The sequence below is a fragment of the Glycine max genome, chromosome 2 (genome assembly GCF_000004515.6).
Source record: "Glycine max cultivar Williams 82 chromosome 2, Glycine_max_v4.0, whole genome shotgun sequence".
In the NCBI taxonomy this organism is placed as follows: domain Eukaryota; kingdom Viridiplantae; phylum Streptophyta; class Magnoliopsida; order Fabales; family Fabaceae; genus Glycine; species Glycine max.
In genome coordinates, this window is record NC_016089.4 from 28,892,940 (window position 1) to 28,908,712 (window position 15,773).

General features: G+C 35.1%; 1 pseudogene; it reads right to left on the reverse strand.

Annotated features, from left to right (window-relative positions):
• Positions 1 to 1,097: 1,097 nt before the first annotated feature.
• LOC106797503 (protein TRANSPARENT TESTA 9-like) overlaps positions 1,098 to 15,773 on the reverse strand; it is a 42,528-nt pseudogene continuing 27,852 nt past the window's right edge.

Here is a 15,773-nt window from a genome sequence, read left to right on the forward strand (position 1 = left end):
TAAAGTGTTGGATATAATTTGAAAAAAATGCAGAACATGGGTACTTAAGCATAGTTGCAAGGGTCCAAATCATAGTCTTTTTGATTTTGTGCTTCTATTTTCAGGTGTTATTCCATGGAACTGGTGCATGATATAATTGTTTTTGGATACTTTGACGTTAAAACCATAGAAAAAGGGAGTCACAAATATCAGTAAAGTGTTGGACATAATTTGAAAAAAATGCAGAACATGGGTACTTAAGCATAGTTGCAAGGGTCCAAATCATAGTTTTTTGATTGCGCTTCTATTTTAAGGTGTTATTCCATGGAACTGGTGCACGATATATTTTTTTTACATTCTTTGACGTTCAAACCATAGAAAAAGCGAGTCATAAATATCAGTAAAGTGTTGGACATAATTTGAAAAAAATGCAGAACATTGGTACTTAAGCATAGTTGCAAGGATCCAAATCATATTTGATGATGCCGTTACAGGGGTACTTAAACATATTTGATGCCATTATCTCAACATTTTATACTTCAATGACCAAGACGATGACCAGTCCCACAAGGTGGTGGATGCCGATTACATCGCGAATTTCTTCTTTCCAGTATGACTGGTTCTCCCACATCATGATGATGTTGTTGTTCTATGTTAGTATTTTCAATGTTGGTTGTTGCAGCTGACGAACTTTGACCTTGTTCTCCAAACGAATGTGGTGCATCGAATTGTTGTAAAGTAGCTAAATATGATGCTGCTGAATTTGGTGTATTGAAATCAACGCCAAATAAATCAGTCAACCATTCATGGGTGGTTGCGGTGATTGACTCGCCAGTGTGGCCAAAAGTTTGATGAACAGGTGAAGGAGTAGAATACATTGACTGAGGATGTGGAATTTGAAAATCTATTTGTTCAACACCTGGCCCTACAACATTATGGGTAATTGTTGTGCGTGGATCATGTAGTTGTTGTGCAACAGACAAGAACAAAGTAGTGTTTTTCCTATACCATTCCATGTACGCTGGTGTATGTATCACTATTCCTTCAACCCATTGCCCAGCTAAAACATCACTGTATTTGTTTTTCCAGATATTAATCCACTCCGTATGGTATTCCATCTAATCAATGTAATGATTGCCTCGCATGTCAATTTGGTGAAGTAGATCAAGATTCATGGGATCAACAGGGATATCTTGTTGTAGTCCAAACTGTAGCTTCACCCGATTTGTTTGATGCCATTCAACAATCAAGAAACAAATAATTGCAGTACATGCAGACCAAATCTCCATGTCTCTATATGCACGTCTGGGTAGGTGTTCTTCAAATCCTCTATATGGGACACAAGAAAACTGAAATATATGCCAACAAGGCAACATGTTAGTATGCATGTACATATTTAAGGTGCAGATCATGATAGTATTATACCTCATGGCTCTTCATATGATCTATACGAGACCTATATCCGACCAAGTCACCATGAGGTGTGGCCTTATATTCTAATCTACCACCACTCCATCTGAAATGTAAAACATACAAAATCAATATTCATTGTAATGTTATAATACATGTCATTGAAATAAAAAATTTACATTTCGCTATATGTAAATAACCTTTTAGCCAGTGGAAAAGTTGTTTCGGGTCGTGGGACTCTTTGTGCAATAAAAGGCATGCGGTACCAAGCCCATGACTGCAATAGTATGGCACAACCACCCATAACTTTACCAACCTCTGATGATGCTCGACATAGTTCTCTATACAGGTTTGCTAAACAAGCCGAACCCCAAATATATTTTTTTGTGTTGTTCAAATCACGTAATAGGTTCAAATACATTAAATGAACTCTATTTCCAGATTTATCAGGAATTAAAGCACCGCCAATCATGTACATTATGTAAGCTCTACACCTGCATTATAGTTGATGCATTGTTGGTTCTTCATGCAATGGTGCGCGCAACATGCTTAGCAACCATGTCAGCTTCAGTGCAGCTCCTTTACGTGCATTTTCGGGAGGGACTTCCCCTAGTAACTCGTGGCATAACTCATCCCAATGTAAGAAGCTAGGTCCAGTCACAACACGACTATCGACTCTAATGCCTAGATGAAGTGCAACATCTTCAAGTGTGATGGTGCACTCTCCCCATGGCAGGTGAAAGGTATGTGTTTCAGGCCTCCATCATTCAACCAATACAGTGATCAATGCAGGATCAATTTTACACTGTTTGATAAGGGCAATATGTTGGAACCTGGTACACGATAATAATGGTATAATTTATGGTTCTGGTTCAAGTATTGTATGGTAATAGGAAGTGATTAAGTCATTAATCGTAGTACGTGAATGATGAACATGTTGATGATGCAATAGAGGTTTATGATCCATGAGAATGATGCCAAATGGTAAACCGAATACAAATGATATAAAATTTGAAGTTGGGTAATGCAAATGTGGTATTGACATGCACTTACCATCTATTTATCGTTTAAACTATGTTCAGTTTTGCAAGCACAAATACACTTAAGGTAAATGTAATGCCTCGAGATTCCAAAGCACATTTATAATTTGTCTTGTTGTAAGGCCTCGAGATTCCAAAGCACGTTAACACGACTGTGGTAATGTGATGCATCGAGATTCTAATTCACGTGAATCAATGACATTTTCGTGCACACCGTTCACCCGCATGCGTACGTTAATCGCATTAACTTGGTTCTCAATAATTTGCATGTCCTCAACATTACACTTAAGGTAACTGTAATGCCTCGAGATTCCAAAGCACATTTATAATTTGTCTCGTTGTAAGGCCTCAAGATTCCAAAGCACGTTAACACGACTGTGGTACTGTGATGCATCGAGATTCTAATTCACGTGAATCAATGACATTTTCGTGCACACTGTTCACCTACATGCATACGTTAACTGCATTAACTTGGTTATCAATAATTGGCATGTCCTCAACATTACACTTAAGGTAACTGTAATGCCTCGAGATTCCAAAGCACATTTATAATTTGTCTTGTTGTAAGGCCTCGAGATTCCAAAGCACGTTAACACGACTGTGGTACTGTGATGCATCAAGATTATAATTCACGTGAATCAATGACATTTTCGTGCACACTGTTCACCCGCATGCGTACGTTAACCGCATTAACTTGGTTCTTAATAATTCGCATGTCCTCAACATTACACTTAAGGTAACTGTAATGCCTCGAGATTCCAAAGCACATTTATAATTTGTCTCGTTGTAAGGCCTTGAGATTCCAAAGCACGTTAACACGACTGTGTACTGTGATGCATCGAGATTCTAATTCACGTGAACCATGGACCCGTGATTGATTGCATATATAAATGTACCATGTCACCCAATACTTTGCACAGTTGCGTCAAATCAAATTGTGAGAAAAAACAGAGAGGGCAACCAATAAGGTCAGAGCCTATTTGTGCGTACGTTTATATCAATGGTGAAATCATTCAAAGTTCAAGTGCAAATGTAATTTTTAGAGGTGACAAGACAAAGTCGTTACTCTTGAATCCAACAATGACGCTGCCAAATATAATCACCGCAATACAGTCATCAATTATAGATAGTGTTGTTACGCCTATAATTAATGCCCTTTGGTATCATTGTCCTGTATATCAATTCAATGGTGAAGTTCAATATAGGGCAATTCAAATTATTGACGAAGAAGGTGCTTTGTGCATGTTTCATACATTTCTCAATATGACAAGTGTAATATGTATGGAACTTAAAGTTGATGTTCATAATTCATTATCACCTACTGTAATATGTATGGAACTTAAAGTTGATGTTCATAATTCATTATCACCTACTCAAGTTAATGACCTAAATTGGGCCGACATGGAGCAGAAGCTGGAGAATACGCTGAAATTAGAATGAATAATTTAACATATTTTGTTGTTGTATTGCGTTGAAGTTTTTCTCCGTCTTTATTATCTAGTTGAAGTTGTTGCATGCTTTGAAGTTGTTATTTTCAATTTATTTCAGTAATAATAGTCTACATATGCATGATTTTAGAGATATGGAGCAATGTCAGACCTAACCCTCACATGCACTGACACCCCATTAAAGTGTGGTGTTGCACACTATTCACTCACATGTGTATGTTTATCCCATTAACATGTTTCTGAACAATCCGCATGACCTTGCCATGGGATGCAAAAAACTACGATCAACAACGTATATTAATGTGTGGGGTTGCACACCGTTCACTCACATGTGTACATTGTTCCACAGTTGCACAATATTTACTCACATGCACTTAATGTCATACCTAACCCTTCCTCCTAACCCTCGTAACTAACTTTGCTACCTAACCCTTCCACCTAACCTTCCGATCTTACTTTCTTACCTAACCTTCCAATCTAACACTCCCACCTAACCTTCTAATCTAACACTCCCACCTAACCCTCCAACCTCACCCTTATAACTAACTTTGCCACGTAACCCTCCCATCTAACCATCCCACCAAACCTTCCAATCTAACTCTCGTAGTAAACTTTCTTAGCCTATATATAATATCACCAATTGACAACAACATATCACACACAATAACTTTCTCACAAAACAAAATTCGATTTGTAACTCTCACAGTATTTCCACTCATATCCCATAAGCACCACCATGGTTCCACCTAAAGAAATTGCGACCATCATTTACCACAATGGTCACATTGTAGATGATCCACTTCAAGGATCGATGTACACATATGTGAATCCAATATTTTTTTACGTCAGTCGTTCTATTACATTTACACAATTCATTCGAAAAATTAACAATCATCTCCCTGCTCGAGCAACTGAACAAGTTGCTCAATTGCTATTTCGTGTCCCTATTTCATTTCATTTGGGTCAGACATGTTTTATTTCAGCACAACTATTCGACAATGATGATCTCAGAGGCGGAATGGAAACAATTGTCTAGAACCACAATTGAATTCTGCCGAATTCTATGTTGTTACTAACCTTATTCCTCAACCACAACCATCATCTCCACAACCCTCATGTCCACAACTACAACTACTTCCTCCACAACAGTTATTGTACAACAACATAGACCTCAATAATCCAGTATCTTCATACAACAACCTTGAATCACAAGACCCCTTTGACATTTATACTTCATACACACAACTATTATCCAAAAATGATTCTTTTCTCAATGCCCAACAAACCTCCTTTGACCAACAGAACCATCATCCTTCATCCTCCTTTGACCAAAAAAACCATCCTTCATCCCCCTTTACGCCACTTTCACAACTACCACAAACGCAAACATCAAACCGAGATGAACATCCCATTGCTAACAAAGATCCCATTATACGATTTCATGATGAAAACATGGATGATTTTAGTGAGGATGAGGATCAACAGTTCTTTGATCATATCAATCACCAAAGCGATGACCAAACTGATGACGAGGGTGTTGGGAGACCAGCAACACCTCCGTCACCTTCGTTGCAATATCACCAACCTAGGTGTCCTGTAGACTTGAACTTTGACCACCTACCACACTACATTGATCGACAACATTTTGTTCATTAGCAACACAATGTACAATCACCAATCGGTATACTCAAGGTTGGCATGAGCTTTGATGACAAAGCACAATGTATTCGAGCAATCAAAGAATACAACATCAGAAATCATTTTGATTGCACAACAGTTTACTCTGACTAGGGAAGGCTAAACTTCGTCTGTAAGTTACATGAAAATGGTTGTACATGGAGCTTGGGCGCATGTAATTCAAAGAGGCATAACAAATGGATTATCAAGAGTATTAGAGGTCATCACACTTGTCTCGTGCCAATGCTCAGACAAGATCATCGCCAACTCGACAAACACGTCATAACACAAATTATCCAACCAATTGTCAAAACAAAACCAACTGTCTCCATCAAGATGTTGATTGCAGAGATCAAAACGTTCATGAATTATACCCCATCCTACAAGAAGACATGGTTAGCAAAGCAAAGAGCGTTGGAGATGATTCATGGAAACTGGGAAGAATCATACGCCAAACTGCCAAAACTTTTCAGAGTTTTGCAATCTTGTATTCCCGGGACTGTGGTCGCTGCTCAAACAGAATCCTTGTATGAGGGGGGATAAATAGTACTGGACAAAAGATTGTTTAAACATGTCTTTTGGTCATTTGGTCCATGCATTAATGGTTTTGCATATTGCAAACCCATAGTACAAGTATACTAGCACACTATTGATAGCTACCGCACAAGATGGAGCTAATCATATCTTCCCAATTGCCTACGCCATTGTAGAAGGGGAGACAACTTCAGCTTGGGCTTTTTTTTAAAGAATTTGAGAAGACATGTTACTCCATAAATTAACATTTCTCTCATTTCAAACCGACACCCCTCAATTATAAGTGTCTACAATAACCCAAGTAACTTATGAGACCAGGACACATCCCATTTCTTTTTCCTGTGCCACATTGCACAAAACTTTGTTCGCGGTAACTCAAGCTGCAAACATTTAAAGAAACCACTCATGTTGGCTGGTGAGAATCTATTTTATTTATTCGTTAAAATTTTCTTTCTATCAAATTTTATAACATAATACATTCATTGAATATTTACAGGTTACGCATACACGGAGAAGATGCACTAGCGACATCTTGGGGATATCAGTGTGAATAAGCCAAGTGCAACTGAATGGCTTGATCAATTACCTAAACAAAAATGGGTACAATGCTTCGATGAAGGGAAACGTTGGGTACATATGACTACCAATTTGTTGGAGTCTGTTAATTCCATGTTAAAAAAACACAAGACATTTTCCGGTGTCATCGTTGGTTGAGGAGACGTATTTCAAGACCACACAACTTTTTGCTAATAGAGGTCGACAAACTCAGGCAATGATCAACTCTGGCTCACAATATTCTGAAGTCATCTTCGATGCAATGAATAGCAGAAACAATTGTCCAAATATATCATCATCTTAAGTTTTTCCTTAGCCAATTGCCATTGTTTAAATATTTTATTGATAATGCAATGTAATATTCTTCTATAGATAAATTATTAAAAGCTTTAGTTTTATCATTTTTAATTAAATCTAATGACATAAATAAAGTAATTATATTTAGTAAAATAATTAAATTTAAAATTTACAATTTTTACTAAAATCAATATATTATTATACAAAATTTAGATTTAAAAAAAATATTTAACCAAAAATATCTTAAATAAATTAAATAATATAAAAAAAATAATTAAATTTAATAATATCATTTTTTAATAAACAAAATTATAAAATAATTTTTCTAAAATTAATTTATTAAATAAATAATTTTAAAATCTATTAAAAATAATTTTATATAATATAATATTTTACTTTAATTAAATTTTAATTTATAATAATAATAAATAATAAATAAATAAAAGAAAGAAAAAAAAGCTGAAGAACGGAAGTCGGGGCCAAACCCGACTTCCAAAGGCAAAAAAAAAAAATAACAGGTGTACTTCGGGAAATTTTTACCAAAGTACTGTATATCCGGTATTATGGAGAGAGAAGCGGTGTACTCCAGGAAAAAAACCTATATGGATTGGATTTCTCAATTAAAAACTTGGATTTAAAATCTATATCTATTAATTTGATAAAATACCTTTTTTTTAAACCAGTTTAAAATAGTTTTTAAATCTACTTTTAGTTAGGCATTGCTAGAGGCAGTTACTTGGCTGCAAGGATAATAAATTAGGAGTTTTCATCGATATTGTCTGTCAGCGTCTAGTGTTAGCAATTCAGAAAGGAGTGAAGGACTGGTCGGAATTTTGAAACTTGGTTCATCAAATAGAGCTTCGTTTAGAGTTATAGGCCTTTGAGAGGATAAAACAATGTTGTTCAGAAAAACTCTAAGGAATTTCGTATCCCAAGTCACCTATTTATAGGCCTTTCATGGACATTCAAAAACTTCTTGAACAGTTGTGACTCTTAGGAGTTATTTTCGAAAATTCCTTACTGGTAATCGATTACATAAATGTGGTAATCGATTACACAGTTAGTTTCTGAAGAGTTGTGACTCTTCAGACTTAAAATTTGAATTTTTTGTGTCTGGTAATCAATTACACAAATGATGTAATCAATTACAAGCTTTTAAAATTTAAATTCAAATTTCTAAAAGCTGTTACAAACAGTTTAAACTTCTAGTAATCAATTACATACCTTGTGTAATCAATTATAGGCTTTTAAATTCAAATTCAAAATTTTTAAATTGTTTCTTAAATCAATTTAGCCACTGGTAATCTATTACATCCTCTGGTAATCAATTCCCAGAGAGGAAATATCATATTTTTTAAAAGATAATTGTTCTGAAAAACTTTTGTTAAATATTTCCTTTAGTCATACATGTGCAACATCAATTAGGGAATTCTTTCTAAGATCCTAACTATGTACATCGTTCTTCTTGCATTTCTGAATTCTTGACTTGAATCGAGCTCATCTTTGGCATCATCAAAACTTCATATCACATATGCTTCTACATTTTACGCATCACTCATAGCCTAGCTAGGGCCTCCAATTTATATGTTGGTCCCCAAGTTTTTGTGATACCCCACATTGTATTTCTTTTCAAATTCTGTTGGAAATGAAATAAGTTAGTTGATTTAGAAATATCAGCTTATAGCTCAAAACTAATTGTGTTAAATCTTTTTTTAAACTATAAAAAAGTTTTTGAACTACTTCGGTTGTGATTGTTTTTCGCCAACATTGGTTTGGGTTATTTTTTATTGACGGCGAAACAATTTTTGGCCAACCTTGGTCAGGGTTGTTTTTGATTGATCTTGACCAATCTATTTTCGATCAACGACGATCGAGGAATTTTGTGGCTGATGTCGGCATGCACAATTTTTGGTTGACCTCAACTAGGGTTATTTTTGGTCAATGCCATCTTGGATAGTTTTCTGGTGACTTTTGTCAATATTGTTTTCGACTGATCTTGACTAGGATAATTTTGGCCAATGTCGACCAAGGTCATTTTAGGATAGCGTTGACCATGACAGTTTTTGGTTGACTCCTCCTGACTATTTTCGACTAACCTTGATCAGGATTATTTTTGGTTGATCGTAGGATTTTTTCGGTCAACATCAATGACCACACTTTTTATCCAAATTTTTGTAGACTGTCATGCGTTTCTACCCTAATTTTTCACTTCCTAATTATGAAGAATTTGTAAATAAATTCTTCAAACAATTGACTCAGTACTGGAGAAAGACCTTTCCACAATGGTTTTTATATACATTCAAAAACAGTTTTGAACCGTCTTAGAAAATCTACCATTCTAAGGAGGTTTTTAACTAAAAATCGTCTTTAAATGCATTGATTAGCATCACCTTTTCATATGACACATGCAAACCACATAATGTTGTGTAACAAAAGTCCCCACAAGCCATAACCATATAACCATGGTAGATTTTATTTTATTTTTATTTTTGGCTATACCAGTTACCGCTAGTCTTGCTCTTTCTATGCATTTGATTCTTATTATGTGCTGAAGTCTTGCTCATAAGAGAAACAAGTCTAGCTATTTTAACTGTTTTACGCTGACATCAACAAATAATTACAAATAGAAATTTTTTATACATATCATGTTTTCAATTATTAATTGCATTGTGCAGATATTAATGATTCCCTTCTGAATGCATTTCAAGCAAAATAAATCTAGAAATGGCCAATTATTTATTTATTTATTTAGTCAGTAATCACTTGCAAATTGAGTGAATTATCAAAAATATTATTACAATACATGATAGCATCATACAACAATACAGTATACTGAAACCCCGTTTGAATTATAATGCATAAGATCGATCTCTAACATATTAGTAACTAATATCCCAATATAAACTAAACAATCATCGAAAAACATGGACACACAGGTTATCCTAATCTTGTCTCATATATTATCTTTTCAAATAAAGGACTGCTACTAACACTTAAAAACAGGGACTATAAACCTTGATCTTTTCAAGATAGACATCAAGCTCACGTCCAATGCCATCCATTAAGCTATTTTCAGAAGAAAAAAGTTGCTCTTCACCTGAAGCATCACCAACCAAAGCTTGCTACTAAAATATACAATATCAATAAAATAACATACAACAATAAACCAAATTCATCAAAAGTGGAAAGAGGCATCACTTCACTAGATTAAAACTATGAGCTATTTTCCCCTACTACTAAAATGAGCCCTATTTCAAAATGAATGAAAAAAAAATCAATAAACCATCTGGCAAATAACCTTCCTAGGTAAACATGTCAAATGCTCCACCATATAATTGTTTCTTCCAGCAACCAAAGAGATTAGAATACCTTCCTAAGATAATTATTCAAGACATTATGTAGATTAGGTTTTCACACATCCTAATTTTATTGACTCAAAACAAAAGCTCCTTGTCAAAAACTTAATTCAGATAAATTCTAAACACAAATCAATGGTTGATTTCTAATAGTATTTCAAATTTTGAATTGTTGCCATCAACAATTGTTTCCCTTTTCTTTTTTCTATCCACAAAACAACTTTCTTATTCTTCCTTTGCAGTCTAAGCTTTGAATTTCCTTCTCCAACAACTTCTACTACATGTATACACTACTACAATTTATTGATTTAACATCGCAAGCTTAACACCGATTTTTCGCAAAACTGATGTAAATAAAAGCGCTGTGGCATTTTGGTAAATAAGTTGACTTAATTAACATCGGTTTTGAAAAAACCGATGCTAACATTGGTTTTTCCAAAACCCAATGTTAACATTAATATCTTAACATCGGTTATTGAAAAGCCGATGTTAACATTAATATCTTAACATCGGTTATTGAAAAGCCAATGTTAACTGTAATTGAAAAAACCGATGTTAACATTGTAAAGTTAACATCGGTTTTGTTTAAGAAACTGATGTTGTCTTATTCATAACTTAAAACCCCAAAATCCATTTTCCCCCACGCGATCAGTTACCAAAACCCTTCTCCCTTTCTTCGTCATCGCTCAGGCTCGAAAGACCTGTTTGTCCTCCTCACTCAAGCTGCCATTGAGGTTCGTGTTGGGGTTCGCACAGGCTCGACGAGTTCCCATTCGTGACTATCGTGATTTAGGTACGTGGGCAAACTTCATGTTGCTTTAACCTTATCCCTATAGAATGTTAACTTCGGGTTGGTGAGTTTGTTGTTTTGTAGGTTTTAGACATTGTCTTGGCTCCTGGTTGGTGGGTTTGTGAGTTCGTGAGTTGGTGGGTTGGTGGGTTCGTTATTTTGTAGGTTGCTCTCTTTGGCACTTTTGATTCTGTAAGTTTTGTCTTCAACTTTTGATAAATGTAACAATTCTCAGATTTTACTTGGAAGGGATAACATTCGATCTTTATTATCCTTTTGTTGTCTCTTATTATTTCTTTATATACTGGTTTTGAATGAAATATTGGTCGATTTTGTTTTGTATGCCAACCTAATCGTGAGAGATGAGTGGTTTGAGTTCACTTGAAAATACATATATAGATATCCTTTTTTTAATTTTTTTTGTTGTATTTAAAAGAAAGGCTAGAAATTTGTTCTGTGACTACTGCTAAGTGTTAGAAGAAGATGCTTGTTTCTGCCAGTTGCAGAGACTTTGATGCCACCACATGGGATGTATAGTTAGATACTGAAGATTACAAGAAGATCCCAGTTTCAATGTAACAGTAATTAATCCAGTCATAAATCAATTGTTTTTATTCATATTAGTCCATTTTATCCCATTTTGTTTTGGATTGCTTAGCCTGAAACCTTGTTAGCTATTACTATAAATTGAATTCACTAAAAATGAAATAAAAACTATATGAGAAGTAAGGATTGCCTTAAATTTTGTCTTTGGTGGTACTCCTAGGCTTAGGATGTGATAGTCTATCTAAGAGATTAGGACCATGTCTCTACTTAAAGTAATATTTATAATTAGAGGAACAAGGAAAAGAAAGGGTTTATGTGTAGTCATCATGATTTGGAGGGTATTGAGAATTGTAAACTAAGCTAGTTCGATTAGGAAGCAAAAGGATATGGAGACAAATTTTTTATTTGCTGAAATCTTCGATGTTCTAGTCTAGCAGGCATGCCAATATTTTGTATTTAAATTTAGAATCAATTTTAGGCATTTTTTTTATATGTAAGTGTATGAATAGGAAAAGCTGTGTTACTAATACTCCACATCTGTAACATACCTCAAAGGAGACCCAATTTAAATGAATATGAATTCATGTAGGCTTACTTCTTGGGGTCTTGGACAATGAGAGTATTTGTTATTATCATGACTACCCCGCATGTTTGATTTGCTATAGTATTAGTAACAGGGAAAAGTATAGGCATAACACATCACTACCTGATAGGAACTCAGAAAATAAGATGGAACCTAGGTGGAAAGAATAAAAAAGAGTAGAATTTTACTATTGAAAATTGAACACAAAGTGGAGAATTGAATAAGGATCTTTCCTTCCACTCCCTAATCTGATTTGTCGAATACCCTCATCAATCTGATTTCCTTATTTATCTAACCAAACTCCAATACTGATTAACTAACTAACTATTCTCACTAAATAACTTATGGACTAACTAACTAACAACTGTCCTTATTCAACCCTCCACATTATACATCCTGACAATAGTTCCCCCTTGAAATTCCACCTTGCCCTCAAGGTGGAAATAGGGAATTCAGAACCTCACAGGCTTTGATCTTTTTTTTTGAATTATATATGCATACATTTCTTCAATTCGATCTGGCTTATTAGCTATCACAAGCTAGCTGGCCTCTTCATAAGGTACTCACCTACACAAGTTTTGGCATGTTAAGTTATTTGGTTTGTGCGTAGTGTTATTTCATTTATTAAGTGGATGTTCATTTTACTTTTTCGTTCCTGTTTATAGCAACATAAGTTGAATTTCAAGTAGGCATTGCTATCTTGTAACTAAGAATAATATTGAGCAATGATGTGACTAGAACCATATGAAGCTTGATTGTCAATCTCATTACCTTATTTGAAGCTTTATTCACACAACATACAACAAAATTTCTTGAATTATATATGCAGAAATTTCTTCAATTCTGGGTTATTAGCTGTGACAAGCTAGCTGGCCTCTTCATAAGGTACTCACAAGTTTTGGAATGTTAAGTAATTTGGTTTGTGCATAGTGCTATTTCATTTATTAAGTGGATGTTGATATTTCTTTTTCCTTCCTGTTTATAGCAACCTAAGTTGAATTTGAAGTAGGCATTGCTATCTTGTAACTAAGAATAATATTGAGCAATGATTTCACTAGAACTTGTAAGTGCCAATGAAATTTGTAGTTAGGCTTAATGGATAAGGTATGTAATCAAGGATCAATAAATGTACATACTTTGTAATGAATCAAATCACCTTTAGAGAAATTAAGGGTGAAGGCGGGTTGGTCAGCTCCAAGGTAATGAAATATGTTGTGGTTGCGTATTTTAATGTCCCAATTTCCCGCAGCTCCATTTTCAATCTCTGAAATATGTTGTAGGTTCCATTTTTTCCTTAAATAGTCACTAGTTTATTTACAGATTAATTATTCTATATTTTAGAAGTAATATGGAGTTTTGTCACATAGCGGTGCCCATTGGGCCTTTCTGAACCTTAATTGTTCAATTAAGAAATCCATTCAAGTTTTCTGTCATTCTTCTTTCCTTCATCTCTAATAGTTGTTACAAATTCATACAACTTCATTAATTCAACTCATCCTTTAATGTAAGTGGTTCCTCTGACAATCATATGCAAGAACAATCTAATCTTCCTTATTGTCGCTAAAGTGATATCTCAAAAAACAAATCATGTAACAGTAACCCAAAGCCACCAGTGAAAACCATAAGTTCTAGATGAGATAAAATAAACTCAACAAATATATCTATGAAAGTTCTTTGGCAGCAGCAATAGCAGGTTCCTTGGTGATACCCAACTCCTTGTATATTTTTCCTGCTGGAGCACTTGCTCCAAATCAATCAATGCCTATGGCCTTTCCTTTGCTTCCAACAATGTTGTGCCAACCAAATGTTGATCCTGCCTCAATGCTAACTCAAGCGGTTACTGAAGCAGGTAGAACACTCTCGTTGTATTCATCTAACTGCTTATAAAAAAGTTCCCAGCTAACAATAGAAACAACTGTAACAACTTTTCCTTCCTTCCTTAGATCCTCAATAGCAGCAACAACAATTTCCAACTGAGAACCAGTTCCAATCAAAATAACATCAGGCTTGTTACCTGATGAGTTGTCTGAAATGGTGTAGCCACCCTTTTCATTACCAACAGCTGGACGAAGCATCAAAGTGTTTGGCATTGCCCTGAAGCTTGCCAAATGCTCTATTGGCTGATGAGTTGGTCCATCCTCTCGAAGTCCAATCGAATCATGAGTCATCACATAAATAAATCTAGCTTCACATAGTGCAAAAATCCTTATGGCATCTCTCATGTAGTCAGTGAAGACAAAAGGCATTTAGATTTTGCTGAAACAAATTTCTTGTAGCATATGCAGGGCTTTCTGGAGTGTATGTCTGAAAGTTGAAATTTAATTAGAAGGGTAGTCAATGATCCAGAAACAAATGATTGAAGTCAAGTTTTATTTTTCTTAAAAGTTTGAAGCCTATACATGCATGAAGCAAAAAGATGGATGATGAGTGAAGATGCAATGTACTTAATATGAATTTTAACTGTAATTAGGAAAGTAAATGATTATAACAAACCATGGAAATGAATCACCACCATTCAGTAAAATTGGATTACACATCATTCAACTACTAAGGAGATATAGCTCAAAATAAATATTAGGAGAAACCTAGAAGTTTGTTAGTTTACTCACCATAAGTGCTTTCTCCCAACCAGCTGGTAATTCGCCAGTAATAATAGCCTTCAGCTCTGCAGCTTCCTCACTGTATTTCTACTCATATTCCACTAACTTGGCATTCCACTCAGCTTCAAGTTTAGCACCCTCTGGGGTATGGAGAATCCAATGCCTAAGGAAAAATAAAGAAAGTTTCATTCTAGATCAAGAAAATCTCAGCAGACTAAGAGGAAACAAAGATATCTCTAACTCCCCATCCATACTTCTTGACATCTTCTGGCACATGGAAAGGCTCGTATAGCCATCCAAGATTCTACCTTGTAGCATGCACTTCTTTAGCACCTAATGCACTCCCATGAACATTGTAGGAATTAGCCTTGTTTGGAGAAGCAAATCCAATGGTAGTGGTTACCTGTGAAATAGTAATGAATTTGGAAATGGGCATAGCAGATGTTGGAGATGGCTTGACAACAGAAGTTTGGCAATCAGACTCAGAATCTACAAATACCTCCTCACTTGATACACTATCAGTGTGATCAATTGTCTTGACTCTTTGAAAAGGCATAGGCCAAAGTCTCCATCTGCGTCCAGATGAAGCTGGTCCAGGAGCATCATTCTTGGCCTTCACTGCATCATCCAGTCCCACCACTGGAATTGTATCTTTGGGCTCAACAGGTAAGTCTAAACCAAATACAGTCATTCCAAGTACAAGAGGAACAACCTTTTCCCACAACAGATACCGCTCTCTGAACTTGAAGAACAAGATTTTCATTCTTAATTATGGATAATGCAGAACTTCTAAATTCTTTTGAAGAACAGATACCTCGGTAACAGCAACCAAACCCATACTCGCTTTAAGTTCATGACCACAAAGTAAGGCCTCAAACCCTGCATATTTTAAGAAAAGTAAATAAACAATTTATTAGCGCCAAACAATAATTGCATAGAATAAGCCAAACCAATTTGA